Here is a 19,037-nt window from a genome sequence, read left to right on the forward strand (position 1 = left end):
CAATGTGTGTGCATTTTAATGACTTTCACAACAGCGAAGGTGTCAAACCAACAACCAAGGATACAACAAAACAACATGCTTTCACAATGATTGAATTCAGTCTCCAGCTACAGAAGAGATTTTAAGCTCTGGCTGAAAGAATATAAAGTTTGAATGACAAATCAAAGAAAGCAATGCTTAAAACAAAAGAGGAAGTCCTAGGTAAGCAGATAGGACATAGAGAAATGCCACATTCTAATAAAACAAAATGCATGATTGAAGAGGGCAGATGAAGGAAGACTCGACCAGAACAGGGAAGCAGGTCGAATACAATGAGTTACGTGAGACCTTGAGGAAGGAGATCAGAGAGGACATTAAAAAATATAGTGTCAACATCGTATGGGGTACTCGGATGACAGAACTACAAGAGGATAAGAAGCTTTTGATGTTGAGGTACCAGCAGATGTTCTTGTGAAAGACAATGACTGCACAGTGTGCAAAGAGAGATCAAACTGGAACTCCACAGAGCGCTGAAGAATGCTACCAGGGACACTATGCATATAGCACTAGAGATAGTCAGTACAAGCATCGTGTGCTTCTTACCATTAGAAATACGAGAAGTGAGGAGAGAATTAAATTCCTTTCCTCCCTGTTTCCCCTTGGCACTGTATAGAATATTAAAAGAAAAAGAGCAAGTTAGTGCATACCACAAAAGCGGGAAGAGTAGCACTTATTGCCTCAAATTAATGCAAAGAACTGGCAAAACAGTCCTCTGCATGTATTGGGATTTGCTATAGTTAGATGCCATAAGATGGGTCACTGAGGCACACCTGGTGTTATGTGAGCAAAGTAAATTTCACAAGAAGGAAACTTCTGCCCAACTCCAGAATTTTCTTGAGAACATTTCAAAGCAAATAGTGTAATTTAATGTGGTAAATTGCAGGTGTAAGATGTATTATAAAAGGCTTTTGTAGTTGCTGCTTAGTATAGTAGAGAGCAGTAAATAACTGTTCCGTATCTAGCATTTATGACTCAATATAGCCAGACAAGTGCTGTATGTTCTAAAACATGATTACTGGGTGCAGTTGAAAGGGGAAAAAATAAAACAATAGCTAACATAGCGTAGAAAAATGAAGTATTTCAAAGGCAGCTACTAACTTGCACCCAGGTATTGGAATACCACTTACCATGCAGGATTTCTACTGACGTTCTCAAACCTTATTTGAGAGTTGTGGGATAGAGAAGCTGGGAAAATAGTTCTGGTAATTGGAAGTAAGTTGGGTTTGTTATATATTCAAACTTTTTCCTTGGAGAAACTTGTCTCAGCTTCTTTGCCACCAATACACTTAAATGTAACTACAGTTATATAGATCTCAGTCTCTGGGACTGTTACTTTATCTTTTTTGGTCTGTCTCTTGGTGAAAAAGTCCGTCTTCTGTTTTTTCTTGACATGTTAAAAATAAAGGGGTAAACTTATGTATGAGGAAGGAAGACCTTTGTGTTAAGGTTAATTAAAATGTAATTAAAAATTCTATCTATGGAATAGAAATCCTACTGGAGTCTATAAGGAAACATCTTTAAACATGGGGTACTTAATGTGGATGCACATGGGAATGGTCTTCAGTCAAGGGAAGAGTACTTCAGTTGCTAGTGAGGAAAATTCCCTTCATCTAGCCTAGATGACGACACTGGCTGACATCTATAGATTGTGATTTAACTTTTTCTTCACTTGCTATAAAGCAAGCTATTTGAACTAAACCTGATCAAGAAAAGTGTTTTTCAATACAGGCTGCGGTACTGTTACACCCAGTGCATTAACTAGGCTCATCAGTCAGATAGTCGTGTCAGCAGAGGGCAATTCTATTGCATGCCGTGAGAGATCCTTCAACCGCTATCTGCACCAAGTGCCTTCCAGTAATGTGTCCAAAAGCCTAACAATATCTGCTGTGTGTGGCTCATGGTCTCTTCCATATTTTCAAGGTGAGAGCAGTATTTTTTCTTGTCTCATTGTAGGCCCTGAGCTTGTGTACCAGCTGTTTGCACTATGCAGGTCTCATAGGTCCATCTCCCACAGTTCTTCCCTTCAGCTCTGAGCATGTGTTAGTAATCAGACAGGTTTCTTTCACAAATAAATTATTGTTCAATATAAAAGAATTTAGAAGTCTCAAATGATAAAACATACTTGTCTCTCTTGCTTCCCAGGCCCATCTCTGCTGGTGGATTAGAATGGGTTGGTCCTCGCTGCCCTGCAGTGATGTCTTTGCTCCCCCTTCCCCTGTGATCCACACTGTACCTTCCCTCCCATGCACCTGATAGAAGGATGCTCTCTTTATATAGACAGAGCAACAGGCTTCTGTTTTTGTTTTTTTGCTTTGTTTTCTTCAGTTCCTGGATATGCATCTTGCTTGCTCAAACTAGTTTTAACAAATGTTGAGAGATTGAAAAAGGCTCCTGAAAGAAATTCTTTTTTTTAACCTGTTAGTTGATTCACATACTGATTGCATTAAGTCATAAGGCATAACAATACTGCAAGCTACATTAATAATAAATAGTTTTAACAGGCCTGTTGATGTAAATAAATTTAACCCAAAACTTAGTTTATAAATTATTTAAAGAACAGCTCAATGCTGTTATGGGAAGCCACTTGCTGGTACTCATTAACAGTTAACAAAGGAAACCATATTTTCAAGGGAGAGTCTAAGAGATAGGAATTATTTTGTGCAAAGACAATGAGGTGGGTGAGAAAGCTCTTGTTAAAGGTGTTTTGTGGCAAAGAAAAGAGGATCTATTCACATTTACCTTTTTTAATGATAAAATCCCTGGATACTGCAAATTATATTGATACATATTGATGTATTTTGATATTGATGTGTTTAATAAGAACTCAGTCTTTGTAACATCATGATGCAGGATTTTGATGGCAATAGTTGAAATGAAAAAAACAGGATTAGGTAACTTTCCTATTTCTAATCAGGGTTTGGGTTTTTTCTTTTATTATTGTTTTTAATAGCAGGTAGTAATCCTCATCCCATTCACTGTTAGCAGAAACCAGGAGATATGAATCTAAATGGGGACCCTGTGCAGGATGATATTATTTAGTTATTTATGTTAGTGCTAATAATACCTGTTGTTGCTCATTTTTCAAAACAACAGAAGTCTGTCAAAAAGTACTGTTCTGAGCACCTCTGAGCAGCCTTTCTTTGCACAGGCTCTCCCCAGCCCTTGGTCTGCCTGTCTAGAACAACCAGCTTGGTGAGCGTGTGTGACTTTACTTAAACCAAACACGAAATCTGCTGTACAGCCACCAAATTTGTACTGTGACTGCTGAGCCCTTGAAAAGACTGTAGGATCAGAGCCTCCTCCAATCAGCAGCATTTGCCATAAGCAAGTGCAGTAGAGGAGACAGCAGGGACTATGAAGAGCATTGCTGCACTTCAGACCTTCAGGCCAGCTGGGTGACACACATTGGCATGCCTCAATATACTGTTGTACAAGGGTCCTCACTTGCCTCTTGGAAGCAATATGGCTCCATGCGTAGACATCTCTGATAGACTAAGCTGATGGGCTCTTTCAGTGGGCAGTGTGCTGTTACATACGTGCTACATCTTCTGCATGATTATATAGGCTTTCAGAAGCAAGGGATGTGTATGACACTTTGTTTTTTAATTTTTTTCGTAACAAAACAAATATAGCCTGGCCATGCAGCGCATATATCCATTCCAACTTCCTTCTGGGTCAGTTCCCTGAAGTGAATGACTATATGCAAGAAGGTATAAAGTATCTTTCCATCCAGCTGTCTTGAAATATTTTACAGTCCTAACACTATTAACACTTTATGGGGGGGGGGGGGGGAAGACAGTGAGGTCTTGTGAATTGTCTAATTCTATAGTTAACAGCTCAGTGGCAATTTTGATAAGATGGCTAAATTCATTTGCAGTCTTTTGCTCTAGCCATTGATCGATGGCATTTCTGTATCTATCTGTGACTTTGGCTGCCCTTGCAAAGATATTTTCTTAAACCCACTGTTTTAGCACTAATAGCAGCTAGAGAACAAATCTTTCCTGGATGTTTTTACTGCTGTCCTGTTAATGCTCTATACGGTAAGCCCACTGAGATGTAACAGAGGGTAGAGGGGCACCAGAGGACATCCTACACTGATGCTTTCAATGCTGCTAGTGTTGTTGCAGTGCAGTATAGATGCTCAAACTTCTGATATGCAGAAGGTCGCCATGTGAAACATGATGTTCACCAGTGTCATCTAGCTGAGCTGATTGTGATGACTGCAATTAAGGTAAAAACACATGAACTGACCAGATTTCTGTGCTGAACACTTTCCTGCTAGCCAAGCTATGAGGTACCTGGTCTGTTAAGATAATGAAAAGCTTTAAATAAATAGACTAGAAAGAATCATGGATAGCCAAGAAATAGTTCTCCTTCAAAGTTGTCTTAAAGGCATCTAATGAGAAGAACTTAATTCCTTGGAGAGTTTTCTAGATGACATTCACAATGATGAATAGGGAAGAGCCTTAGCTGTGCCTTGAAGATGTTAAATCCTAGTGAAGACAAGTTACTTAGTATTTTCATTTCAGTTCAGCATAGACTTACCTAGAGAGTGTGTGTATAAGATTTTGGTGAGCCATGTAAAGTATGTGTCTAGTATTTATAAACTGACAAGAATAAAAGACTGAAATTCCAGTATTTGGACAGTAGCACTTCTTGAAGTGGTTGTAGCATTGCTTTCTGGACAGGATAGGGTGGCAAGAGATTATGGTGGTTTTATAAGAATATTAGATTTTTATTTTGTAGGCATTGACATGATTTTTTTGACAAATCAATACCTTAAAATAAGCTTTCTTCTGAGTTTGGGGCATTACTAGATTGTTTTCACTGGTACAGTATAAGCAATCTAGTGGTGGTGACATTAGTCCATTCCACTTTGAAAGGGGCACACTGTTTTAGCATATTTGCTACTGGAAAGATAGGGGAGGTGTACTGTGAAAGTTAATAGTGACACAAGAATGCTGAATATTATATATATAAAATATATATATAAATATATAAATAATATATATTATATATAAATATATATATTCTTTAAACACCTTAACTTAGTAGATTCATACTTTAAGAGGAGCGTTTAGGAATTTTTCCATCTAGAAACATTTTAGAAATGCTGATAAATGAAGTTCCTAATCCTACAGCTTGGCCTACAAAACCTTTAACTTGGAGCAAATAAGTGTGGAGCTTCTCTCATCATGAAAAAGAAAATTCAGCAGAAACGACTTCAGTATTGTTGTCATCTTGTATACAGCCTACTTAAGAGTTCAATAGAGCTCTGGTCAGTTACTCTTTCACACTTCTTCTGTCAGTGGTCCTCCAAGTAGCTTTATTGTAGTGTTTATTCAGGTTCTTTTGTTAGATTGATTTCTGTGTTTATAAGAAAGTTCATTCTGAATTTGCAAATATATCTCATGCAGATAAGAGGAAGGTTACTTTAAATTCTGTTTGTGGTGTTAAACTTGTGTTTTACACAGCTCCTTATGTCTTAACATGTTTCTGGTGTGGTTCTTCTAAGTCCTTCTCTAAGGACTGCTTCCTTAGACCAAATTTTCTATTTTTAGTCTCATAAATAAGGTTTACCTTTAAATTCTTCTCCACAAGTACTAACAGAGGGGTGTAAAACTGCTGTTCCTTTAAGGCAGTGGGTGAATAATGTTTTTATCTACTAGACATGCTTATCCAGGAATAAAACAGGCTATTTTTGTTCAGCGTTTAAAATTGCTGGTGGCTTTCTGCAGGCCTCTACTCTATAGCCCTTGTATGAAATAGTCTTTGAAAAAGATGTCTTTTTTCTTCAGTGAGCAGAGTGTTAACTACTGTATTGCCAAGTAAATAATTACACCCCCCCTAACTTTTGCCAGAAGATAATTCTGCACTCACTTTCCGCTCCCCTTCCGTTGTGCTAGCAGTGCACGCAGCTTTACTACTACATGGCCTCTTAACTTCCTTCTGGTTTCTCCAGCAGGTTGTCAGCCAAGTTACGTAGTCTAAAACATCTGGGGGGGGAGAGAAAGCCCCCCATGCTGTAGTCTAGCATAGGTGTGTAGTCCAATACAGGGCTGGCTCCTTCTTGCTGCTCGTGTCGGATTGGATCTGTCACTGGCAAGGTAAGTCTGTGTGAGCTTGCTGTTGCTTATGACTTTCAACCAGATTGGAAGTACTATACTGCAACAGTGAGCTTTTCTGTGGAGTATATTTTGGCACTTCCCATCTGGAATAATCATAGCAAAAGAAAAATTGTGTAAGCAAAGGAACCCCTGAGCATCAAAATTCTGGTATGAATTAGTTTCATGCTCACAGTGAATGATTTGTTCAGTTCCAGCTAAGCTAGGCTTGTTTTCTCAGACCTATTTGTATTATGTGCATGGAAAGTAATCAAATTTCTTCCCTTCTTTCCTTGAATATTTGAGACAGTTCAGCTAAATTGTTCATACTCATTTAAAATGTGTCAGGTCGCATGTCATAAAATATAACAAAATTTAACATGTGACAGAACACTGCATGGTGCTTAAAACTTAAAGCATAATACATTCATTTTAGTATCTGATACTTGCAATCAATTATGATACTGCAATAATTTGGAAATGCAGATGTGAAGCAGGGATGGAACATTGGTTAGTGGTATATGGGTTTACCTAGTTATCTCCCCATAGTTATAATCTCTCTACCAGAAGTTAGTATAGTATCCTAGAATTACTACGTTGCTCTTTTCTTATTAGTATTCATTTGTGATGTGATGATTACACTACTGTTTTAAGTTTAAGTAGATTAATTATTGCAACTAAAAAAATGTAATGAAATACTCATTTGGCTTTTGCCAGATCTGTGTTCTGAGACTGTCTCCTGACTGATAAACATGAAGTTTGCAAATAATCCGTTTGTTAGGGAAAGCTGATTGAATATAGGATGGTGGAGAGATGAGGACAATCGACAGCAGGGTTTTTTCCTCAATGTGGTGCAAAGTATATGTGGCAACTAATTATGAGTATTTCAAACTCTCAGTGACTCTAGTTAATTTAGTGTAGAAGGGAGTAGGGTAACCAGATGTGTGCACATTTTACACAAGTAGAGCTGGATTATACACACATGAGGAGCCAAGTGTAGGAGGGGCAATGAAGAGATCTGAGATTCCTCTTGTGGTGTCTATTGAGGCAATTTGTTAGTGAGGATGTTTATCTTGTCATCAGACATGTGATGTGTTTGGCAGCCCACGTATGTGTGAGCCTACGTGATGATCATATTCTAGACATCCATATGCTGATTGAATTTCCCCAGTGGATATGTCTCTAGACTTTTTCTATATGCCTCATTTACTTTAATTACCCTTTTAATGTCACCTACCCATTGCTGAGAAAGTATCTTTCTATCACACCTCTTAATGCAGGAAATGCATGGATTTTCTGCTTAGGATAGAAAGTAAGGTAATAGACTAGCTGTGGGACACAAAAGGGGCAGAAGTTAAAGTATTAGGAAAATCAAGAAACAGTCAGTGATTTTAAAAAATCAAAACTCTCAGATCTTTGCAGCTGAAGGAAAATCAGAGCAGAGGATCAGAGCAGCCCAATAATCAAGTTTCTAGTTTTGTCCCTTTTGCCTTACTACTATTTTTCTTTAATATTTCTTTAATATTCTGATGGACTTTGAGTGGTTTCCAGTCTGACAGATTTCGAACAGTACTTCCTCAACACCGGTAACTCCTGGTCTGGAGTTTTCTTCACTGTTCTTATGATATGGTCTCATATCACCTTGATCCTTCTGTTTTGGTATTAATAGTAAGCTTTGTCAGTGCTTTTAAGATGACCAGTAGTTCTTAAACTTGCTATAACAACTTATTAATATATAAAATTCTGGTTCTAATTCTAGTTAGCTTCTAAGAAATGTATCACATCAAACTTTACAATATCAAAAAATGAGTGCAGTTAGTGTTCTTCCTTTACTGTAGTGGTAAATACAATATTATTTGCCAGTAATGTAGCATTTCTGAAATCTACCAACTTCCATAGCAATGTGAACTTATACAGGCTAAAACTCTATCACCACTGGTAAACAGCCTCTTTTTACCCTTTGCTAGGCCTTTGCTATCACTTAATGTGAATTAAGTTGTTTTTCTGTTGGCACGAACCATAAGCTAAAGTTGTCATTAGCTCTCATTTTGCCATTCATTCAAAACAGTCCTATTCCCATGAGTCTCTGTTTCTCCATGTTTTTGTCATTTGATCATTTGACCAACTTTAGGCATAAGGAATAAGCAAATAAAAGGTCAGAGATGAGTGTGTATTTACAGGAAGTAAAAATGAAAATTACTTTCATATAAAATACTGCCTAACTGGATGGGTGTAATAGAAATGGAATAAAATACATTAGTAGAATTCAGGCAAATTTTAAGGAATCACGAATAAGAATTCTTCCTAGAAGCTGTTGGGAAAAGTTATCAAAGGTAACTGCAAGCCATAAATATGCCTGAAAAGGTCTTTGGAAGCAAATGGGAAGTGTTAGGACTATTTGTACAAAGCATTGGTAGAGCCCTCCTTGAGGATATTGTGTTCAGTGTTGGTCACTTAGATTTGGGGGAGGAAAAAAAAGCAAGAACAAATGAAAAGGGCTGCTAGGATGATTAGACCTGTGAAAGTTTGAGCTCTTCTAGGAGAAAAGACTGAAGGGATCTATATTGTTTAACAAATGGAAGGCAGAAAGGGAAAAAATAGATGGGTGTAATTTACCAGGGGGTTTAATCATGAGAGGAAGAGCCTGCTGGAAGAGCTTTCCATCATGAGGAACAACCTTTGGTTGTTTCACCTAAGAGACTATATGGGATGGGGGGGGGGGGGGGGGGAAGGAAACCTGACCTTAGAAGTGAAAGTTTGTGATGCAGTGATTTGAATGTTCAGTATGTATCCTGAAACAAATTGCTTCTGGGGGGAGGGGGGGGAGAAGGGGGTGTTGATCATAGTTTGTGCTGTGTTAGTTTTATGGAGGGTTACTGTGTTTCTCTGCCCTTTGGAGATTGATTTGAGATGAGATGTGGGCCCGGTACAGCACTCCGCTTCACTATATTAAGAAATTTCTCAAGTATTTGGGTATGCTGTGTTCAAATGTTCAAGGATAAAATGTTTGCCAATCCAGAGTGAATTTTCTTCTGTGTTAGGCTGACAGGGACTGCTATTGTGAAGCTTTCACCTGGGGTAACCGGGACACTTCCAGTACCACATCGCATTTCTGAGACTGCTGCACTTCTCAGCTAGAGGCTTTCAGCTGGTTGTAGCACACCCAGAGCTGCTTTAGAGCAAGTGCAGGTAGGGAGTGGGGAATAGGCATGTTCTGAGAAGAGCAGAAAAAAGCGGTAAGTCTGTTTTGTGTGCACAACAAACAGCAGGTTGGCCGGGGTAATACGATATGGTCAGTCTCATGTTCCTAACCATGTTTATATTTTGAGAAAGTGCAATAAAAGGATAATACAAAAGTCAAATCAAATTATGCAGGGTCAAATGTGAAAGTAGCAAACCAATGGCAAAATGAAGTCTTATGCAGTTAGAGTGTAAATGAGATTATTTTTGTGAAATTGTAGGAAGTGGTGTAATGCTTTTCAGTTCAGAGCCCTCAGAATTTACACTCAAAGGGTTTTGGGTTTTTTGCTATGTTAATGAAATGTTAACTTGCATTTTCAAATATTCATGAAGAGTTTTTATTTTATAACTATAGCTAATTATCTTTGTCTCTATCCTCTTTTCTTTAGTTGATGTTCAATTTGGTTTCATGTTCAGTTTCATGTTCAAATATGTTCAGAAACTATTCAGCCAACCAGTGTCAAGATGTAAACTTTTCTGTAGTTCAAAAGGGTAAAGTTCTTGCTATTGATAAGGATAACGTTTATTGTGGCATGATGTGTAGTTTGTGCTGCAAGTAGGTTGTAAGTTTTTTTGAAGATTTTAAAAACTTTCACTTTAAACAAAGTTTTATGAAAACTGTTAATCTTGATAATTTGTCTTTAATGGTGATTAAATAATGCTTGGTTTTATATTAGGATATCTTTCCCAACAGTTATGATCAAATAGCAGCCTTAAAGGTATATTGTGACTCAATCTAAATAGCTTAATTCCAATTTAAAAAGCATGAAATTTATTTGATTTTAAATACAGTATTCATTGAATACTAGCTTTGACAAATTGAATTGCAATGTTGCAAATAGCTGCCAGTGAGTCTTAAGAGCTGGGCACGTACTGCAATTTTTCTTTGAATGCTTATCTGAATTTTTAAACAGATTATCATCTCTTGTATTCATATCCCTGTGCAAGCTTTCTTGTTAAAATTCATCCCTGTGCATGGAACAGCACAAGAGCTGCACACCATATAACTCCTCAAAAATGTTATCTTAGTTTGGTGCCTGTATCTTTAGGGGATCCTGCATCTTTCTGTAGGTGATAACTAAATTATATTATTCCTGTCTTGACTGACAGTAGTCACTTGATGACTTTAGTTCTCATCTTTGAATAAAAAAGACTATTCTTTGTTTCTAACTGAACAGTAGACAGGAGAATGTGATTTCTTAAGAGGTGTTTTGTTATCTTAACACACACTTTTAGAGTCAGTGATTCATTCTGAGGTTGAATTTTGACCTCTGTTAATGTATGTGGATCTTTTATGCTTCAAAGTATCTAGGCTCAAGTCTGAAAGATATAGGTTTCCTAACATGGTAGTAATAACTTTTAAAGTTTTGTTCTGTTTTGTTTTGGGGGGGATACGTAGTGTGGGGTCAGCCAGGAACACTGCTTTCTGTGCATCCCTTGATGAACAACAAGGATATTATGAGGCTTAAAGTATAACCAGTTTTTAATACTACTTTATGGAAGAGTTTATAATCATACTTAGTAAAGTCCTAAATTGCTATATTTAAAAAAAAGTAAATCTGAACTATAGAAATCAGTGATGAAACAGTGTTGCTGTCAACCTGTGCCAACCTAGGTTTTCCCAAAAGAGATGCAACTATGGAATCAAACTGAAGCTTCCCACTTACTGATATCTTCCACTTCCCTTGAAGAAATATGGATGAGTCCATTTTCAAAATAAAAGGAAGGAGGCAAAACTAACTTACAAAGGGTTATAGCTGATACAGAGCTGGGAATAGGACTTTGAGCAGTGAGGTACAAGACACATTTAATCCAGTAGACCACATTGCCTTGTGCAGATTGCTTAAAATCTCTTTACTTAGCTAGACCAACTGTAAAATCCAGCTAATAAAGCTTAACCACCCTTGTAAAGTGCTTTGAGGTCTACTGATAAAAAAGCACTGTGTGAATGCAAAGCAAAGACTTTTTTCCATTGGGGGTAAGTAGGAAAGATGGTTTGAGTGATTTCTTTGAGAAATACTGTGGCCTGGGAAGTAGCTATTGACGAAGAAGCTGAACCATCTTGAGTCTCATGCTTCGTAGTTTTTTGTATTCAAAGTTGTGCTGCTCTGCATGCATATTTAGATAATTTAAGTGATGAGTCTATTTTCCTGGTTATGAGTGAAGGGAATGGTAGCTCCAGAGCTGTGGTTATAAGTTTGGCCAGTTACCCCTTCCTTTGAGAATTTAATACCACATCCTCTCTGTTATAGATGTCCAAAGGTTTTTTCTTTACTTAGCTTCACAAGAGAAAGAAGAATAAAGCTGACTTAAAACTGCAAAGTTTCAGTGTCTCAGAAAGCATTGTTTAAAAGGAAATTAAGATTGCTGCCTACCAGTAAGGACACTTCTGCACCTGTCACATGTACAGCATCTAAGCGCTTAAAAAAAAGGAAATGAATAATTATCTCCTTATATTGTACTACACTATTCTCACAGTAAGTTATTCTTATCAAATACTAAGTATTGCATATTGATCGTACACAGTAAAGTTAACAAAGAATGCTTTTCATTAGTGTCATGCATTGAGATGAAGTGTGCATTATTTAGACTGAAAAGCTACAAATCCCCCAAATAGATACTAAAAATCTAGATAATCTTAAGTTCTTAACTGGCATGTAACAAAATGTTAGTTCCATGTTAATAAAAATGTTTCATTTCCTGTCCTCGTATCTGTTTATACTCTTCCTTTTAGTCCATCACAGTAAGCACACCTTATCCATGTGCATCAGTCCCATTCTCACCTCTGTGTTGCTTAAAGAAGGCAGTGAATGGTAGTATAAGATAGAAATGCGTTGTCTCATTTTTCTTACAAATGTGTTGTCAAATTTAGAGGACCACTGGAAATAGGAGTAATACTGTTTTTAAGTTTTGAAGAACTTCTTAAGATGCAACAATTGTAGTAGGTGTAACAGCAGCAAATGGGAATTTTCTCTTATTCAGTTGCAGTTTGTGAATGTTAGTCATTGGTATTTGCCACCTTAACTCTTAGTTGCATAAAGAAAGAGCTTCTGTGAAAATTTCAACAGCTAGAAGTCCAGGAGAGAATAATATTTTTTTGCCTCTTTTGCAACAGAAAACAGTCTGTGATAAGCACATCTGATTACTCCTCCAGTGATCTAATTGAAAATCTTGATTTTGCCTCTAAATTAAATATCAGCAAAGCATACTTCTACCAGTGAATTCTGTAGATTTTCTGTAAGTAGATGAGAGTGCTGTAACTTTTTAAAGCTGTGCTGCTAGCTTTAAGTAGGTAAGATAGTGTGTGACATTCAGAATAATTTTGAAGTAAGGAAGGCTTGTCATTCATTAGATAAGAAAAAAGATTTAGGCACTACTACAAAAAAGGATCAGTTCCTGTATGTTTCTTCTGTCAAAGGTAACTATTGACCAAGAAAACATTACAGAAAATGCCCACTTTTTCAGAGGGGGAGGGGGGCAGAAAGAACCTGCATAAGCACAAATGGCTAAAAGGCTACCAGGATAAAGAACCTATTTTTTAAGTAGCTGTTTGGGGGCATAAGTTGTGTCTAGTTAGCATGGTGTTACTGTGTATGGGAAATCACTGAAAATATATCCACCATATTCTGTCTTCTGTTGTGTCATTTAAAAGGAGCTCATAGCCATTGAGCTTTATCACTGTCATCTCTTATTGTATATATAACAAAACCAAAAAAACCTGATTCCTACTTATTAGTTGAAAGTGGTTCACGGTTGTGTTGCTACATCTCTTTGGCTGCATTTTTAATCCTGTACAATGGAACCTGTTATATCCTGTGCAATATAAATGCTTTTCCAAGTAGTTCAGTTAGTGTATCTTCATGGAGAGGACCTCAGATAACTGACAGGAAGCTCAGGGATTGCTGATAGCATCACAGGTAGCTCACAAACAGTCCAGGATCCAATCTGCAGACATCGGTAGCGTTGTTCAAATGGTGGATGGTTCAGTTCTTATTTGGTCAACTGTAGTGCTAGAAAAATAATGAAGACAATTATTCCATAGAGATGGCAACATTATTTAATGTGTTATTGAAGGGCAAATTGGCATGCCTTTTTGAATAGTTCTCTTATGTGGTAGTTCCCTCTACTAAGTGGTTTTAATGTCTCCATTTACCCTAGTTTCTATTTCTCAGGGTGTTTTTTCTTTTTTCCATTTTCAGTTTTTCAGTGCCTCAACCCACTGGTTAAAGCACAAACAGCCTCCTTTCAGGTTGTTAAACATACAGCTTTCCATCCTTTTGTTCCTAGGATAAGTGGCAAAACAACATTTTCTTCTCTTGTGGGCCAGTATCCACTGTACCACCAATAATTCATGTATTCTATAGATACTGGGGTATCAAGAAGTAACTTGCATATTAAGAGTCATTAACACTTTCTCTTCATGAGTCCGTTCTCAATCCTCCTTGTTAATTGGGTTACTCACACAAGAATTTCCCCTCACCCTCTCTCCTGGTCTATCTAAAATCTCTGGATGAGAGGCTTAGTAAAACACAGGCCTATGTCAGTATGACTTCAGTCTTCTCTCTTTCATCCTCATCAAACTAGTTTCACTTTCTGCTTTCTCTTGGATCTTTTCTGCAAAACATAATCCAATATGGATTTTACTACTTTTATTTATAAGCAGTATTAGTTCTCCTGGGAATTTTGTGTTCATATTTCTGGCTAGCAAAAATCCTCACCGAAAATCTTCCTCCATACTTGATGTTTCTGCTAAATGGTTGTTGCTTTATCACATGTTGTCTTTCTGATTGCCTGACCCTTTGGGGGTTAGTTCTCCTGTTAACACACCTAAGGAAGTGTCTCTTGGGATTCCTTTCTTCAGAGGCCTTTACCACAATAAAGGCAGACCAATGATACCTGCTTTAAAGGATCAGTATACTGTCTTGGATGACCATACCTTTAGGGTGGGATTTATGTGACCATACTATAGCCTTTACATCTGAAGTCACCATGGGCTTTGTACATCTTATCCTAAAGTAAATGATGACTTTTGGTCAGATGACTCACACCATAGTCCAGTAGCAGCATTGCCTGCATCTTCACTGACTGCTAGGAGCACTCGTAACTCCTGGCTTGAATGTGGACCTGCACCGTACATCCAGGGCCTGGTGATGTGAACCTCATGCTCTGTGGGATGTCACTGACTTAAAACTGATCAGGTTTATGCCCTGCAAAGGTGGAGAAGCTGGTATTCAAATGACTTGTCACAGTGTAAGCTGAGACCTGTTTCCTTACAGCACCATCTATGGCTGGTGCTGTAAAGAAACTGAATGCCAAATGTGATTTTATAGACAATATCCACCACTAACTATATTTCCTTAATCCTTCCTCTCTTATTATGAAATACAATCCTATTTTAATCTTCCTTTCTGGTTTTACAGGCGCTTACAGGTATATTTCCACATACAGTCTGAACTATATCAATTAACTTTTTATCATTATTAAACAGGATTTGGTGTTTTATCTTAAAACAGATAAAACTAGATATAGGATTATAAACAATATGGGAAACTTATCATTCTAATTGTCATTGAAAATGTGTCACCATTTGCCACTTTCTTCTTTTAAGTGTAAAACACATGAAAGTAATTGTTCTGCTTTGTGGAACACTGATATGAGGAAAAAGATTGTGCTTGACAGATATTTTGTGCTATCCACTGCTTTATGTCACAATTTTAAGTCGCTGAATAAGATGATTGTAGCTACTACTGCCCTCTTTAAAGAAACCCTTTCACGATAATTTTGCTGTAATACAGTATTGTCAGGAAATGCAGTGTGCTTTACCTTCATGAGAAAATCTCTCTAATTGGAATCATTGGACCTTGACTCACTTGTCACAGCTATATTCAAGGTGAAGGTGAAATCTTTGAGAAGTCTGAACATGAAAATTAGACCACAGCTTCTTTGAATAAAAACATTATAACAGGACACATTCATATGCAAGGTCTTTCTGTTGGAATCATTTTTTCCTGTATTTTTTCTTCTAATATGTGAGGTGGACAATGATTGGGGGGCAGAGGGGGGCCCTCAAGAGGACAGACCCAGACTTGGTAACATTTAACAGTCTGACCTTTTGCACTACAGTAATTAAAACAGAAAAAAATAAACCACTACTGTTGTCTTGTACTGGAATAGTTAATCAGAATCTCAGTCTTAAACTTGGAAACAGGTGGGGGAATTGCAGCTAAAGCCATTGAGCTTAATGAGAATTAGTCATGCATTCTGATTGTTCAGATATTGGATGAGGGACCTGCAAGGCAAGTGCTTTTCCTAAGCTCCTAAAGTCTGGATAATAAATAGAAACAAATCATCTTCTAGTGATTAGTAGACATGTATAGATAGAATTCATAGCAGCAAAACAGGACAATCCTCATGTACTAATATTTTATCTTTACACTGCAGCACAACAAAACCATAGCTGAGGCACCCTGTTCTCTATTTTTGTAGGAATCCTGGGAGCTAGTTGGTAATATTGCCTTAAAATATGAATGATAAAAAGAAAATTATCTCAGAAACAAGTGTATGGGGTGTCTTGTTTTTAAGAAAGCAGTTAGTGGAGGTCTGCAAGAGTTGCACAGGAGATGGAGGAAAACTTGGATTTTCAGAGATGTCCTCTGGGTTGGCACACATGTAAAGTAGTACATGTCATAAAATGTACAAAATATCCTGTCTATTGCACAACAAATGGATTTAATAGCACAAACAAATGGAATTTGTGGTATGCAGGAGATCTGCTGATGATGGTGGAAAACTCCCGGAAATGAGCTGTGGTCAATTATTTGACATATTGCTATTCCCAGAAAAATTCATTTGTCCTGAACTGATACTTAGGGTATGCTCTTGTGATTATTGGTTTGAATAAATCTCATCAAAGGTTTTCAAAGCATTGGTATAACTTATCAGCTAACTCTTTGGCTAAGGCTCTTAATTAAGATGTTTTCAATTTCCTGACAGACTTAAATCGTTTATTTTTCTCTCAATAACATACACATATCTGACTCTGAGCATTTTAATATCCTTAATCATGGTGATGTAAAACAAGATCATTATTTTCCTAGGATGTATTTTCATTGGTTTCTAGGAGGCTTAGGTGACCAGTTAGTGCAAAGCTTAATAAAAATATTTGCCATGCCATAATGGGTTTACATTTACATAATGCATTGTGCTCAACAGGTGAGGTCAAGCAGTGTTCTCAGTGTTCCCCTTAAACATGTCTTGATTCAAATGTTGCTGTTACTTCACTGAAAGTACATGGAATAGGACAAAATACATTGGTGAATCAGTGTTTTTTCAAATGACCCATGTTTAATATTCTTCCTATTATTGCCTCTGAAAGGTCTATTTAGGTTACCAAATTGTTATTACTGAGTTAGAGTAGTAGTATATGAGGTGATAGGCTTTAATCTGTATATATATATAGATATAGATTATAGTTCAAACCAAAATGCATGACTTTTTGTTGAAAGTGTACCTAAAACCGCTGCTATTGCACTATGCAACTCTAGTACTCTTAAGTAGAGGTTTTTATGATGGAACTGAAGGAAAAGGAAAAACAAAATCAAAAAGAATTTACTCGAGATTGAATAGTTCTTATTGCCGAATCAGCAACACATAGAGCTAATGGAAGATATTTTCTACAGACAGATGGGATACTCAGCTATCCCAGGAGCATTAATATGAAGTATCTGTTAAGATTCTTTTTTATACATTTGCATATAAATATAAACATCATTAGTAGGGGCTAATTGCCCTGTAGGAACTAAAATGTGAGCATTAGCATCTTCAGGGTTTTTATTTATTTATTTATTTTTTAAGTATCTCTAACACCCATCATGTTTGGTACTGCATGGCTGCAACAGATAATTACTACCATTAAGAATCTCAATCACAAAATCAAAACCATTTGGAATGGCTTCTAGGGCCACCCAGCACAGTAAGTAACCATAGAAAATGAGTATATTAGTTGTTTTTTTCATGCATATTCATAAGGGCACTTGATTTGACTTTCATAGTAGGGGGCTTGTAAAAGCTCATCCACAGATTAGCCCCTAAACAAGACTGAGCATCAAAGGTAAGATAATACAAATCACAAAAATCCTTCTAAAAAGCAATGTTTTACACAATGAAATATGTATTGTAACTGCTAAGCAGAAAAACATTACTATAAAAAAATTAAATTTCAACTATTTGGCTTTTTCAGTTGTCCTATTGATAGAAAAGGCCAAGGATTTATGCTTTTCAGGGGTTGGGTAGTATGCCACATGGCTAGTCAAAGAGCATTTGAGTCATCTGTGATTAATATCCCTGACTTGTATATAAAATTTGAGTCTGTAAGACATATGACAAAGTGTGGGGGGGAAAAGGTAGTATTTGCCCAGTGGTATCACTTAACCAGCTTATGTTTCAAATATTGCTGTATTTTGCACTTAAGAAGAATTTGGATGATGATAGATTTCAATCTTAAGCTCAGACAAGACCTTATTGACATATTTAAAAGAATTCCATGACATTCAGCTTATGTTTGTTCTTGTGGAACAAATGTGTTAAATTATAAATTAGAAACAGTACAAAAATCTTGTAGAAATGTTTCAGTTTTAAAAACATACAAAACCAATATTATTGTGAAATGAAGTACAGTTGAAGGAGAGCATCTGCAAAACGGGAGCTGCACTCCAGCAGGCTTTCTCCCTCCTGCTCCCTGCCTAGGATGGATGCCTAGCAGGGACCTGCTGTTGGCTGGGGTGGTTTTCCAGACTATTCTGCTTTTCCTGTTTTTTATTTGCTTCCTCTGCCCTTTTTCTAATTTGTCTGTCTTTCACTGCTTCTCTGTCTGGTTTCTTATTTTTCTGTTCATTACTCTTGGCAGTTTCTTCCCTGTCAAATGATGAATACTTTCCGATATGGTTTCTCAGAAAATAGCATTAGGGTTGCAGAACTGGGTGCCTGCCAGGAATATCCAGCTTATCTAGCTTTCCCCTGCATTATTTTCATACATGTCATCCAGTTCACACATACTTGGTCATATGGAGAATTCTCCTTCCTTCCAGTGGTGTTCATCTTTTCTTGCAACTCTGTCCCTACCAATATAGGCTTCTCAACACTTGCTCCTGGACATGGTGCTCGCTCAGACCTTCCCTTCATGCCTGTTTTGTTCCTTACTTCCGAACTCATTTGTGTATTGCCAAATTGACTCTCCAGTAGCTACAATGTAGCTTCCTGTCAGTGTTTATCATGTAATTCTCCTCACCCTTTTCCAAACTTTCTTCAGCACTTTACCTATTCTATGCTGTCAGCCATTCTTCTGTGCTGAGTTAAACCCGGGTGTGTGCCTTATGCTTCAGTTGGACTCTCCCTGATGGTCTCTGGATCTAACTGGAGGGTGGCAGTAGGTTGATCTGATAAGTGATTTCATGTTTTGGCAGTCAAACCAAAATATTGGAAAACAAATTTAAATTTTCTAATTGCTTGCCCACCAAAACAAAAAACAAACTTATCCTCACTCAAAAACAGTGCTACATTCAATGTGAAGTGGGCTTTTTTGAACTTGAAAGAAAAGCAAAATAAATAGCTTGACTTTTAATTTTTTAATTTTAAGAGTAAGTTAGAAGACAACAC

The sequence above is a fragment of the Apteryx mantelli genome, chromosome 14 (genome assembly GCF_036417845.1).
Source record: "Apteryx mantelli isolate bAptMan1 chromosome 14, bAptMan1.hap1, whole genome shotgun sequence".
In the NCBI taxonomy this organism is placed as follows: Eukaryota; Metazoa; Chordata; class Aves; order Apterygiformes; family Apterygidae; genus Apteryx; species Apteryx mantelli.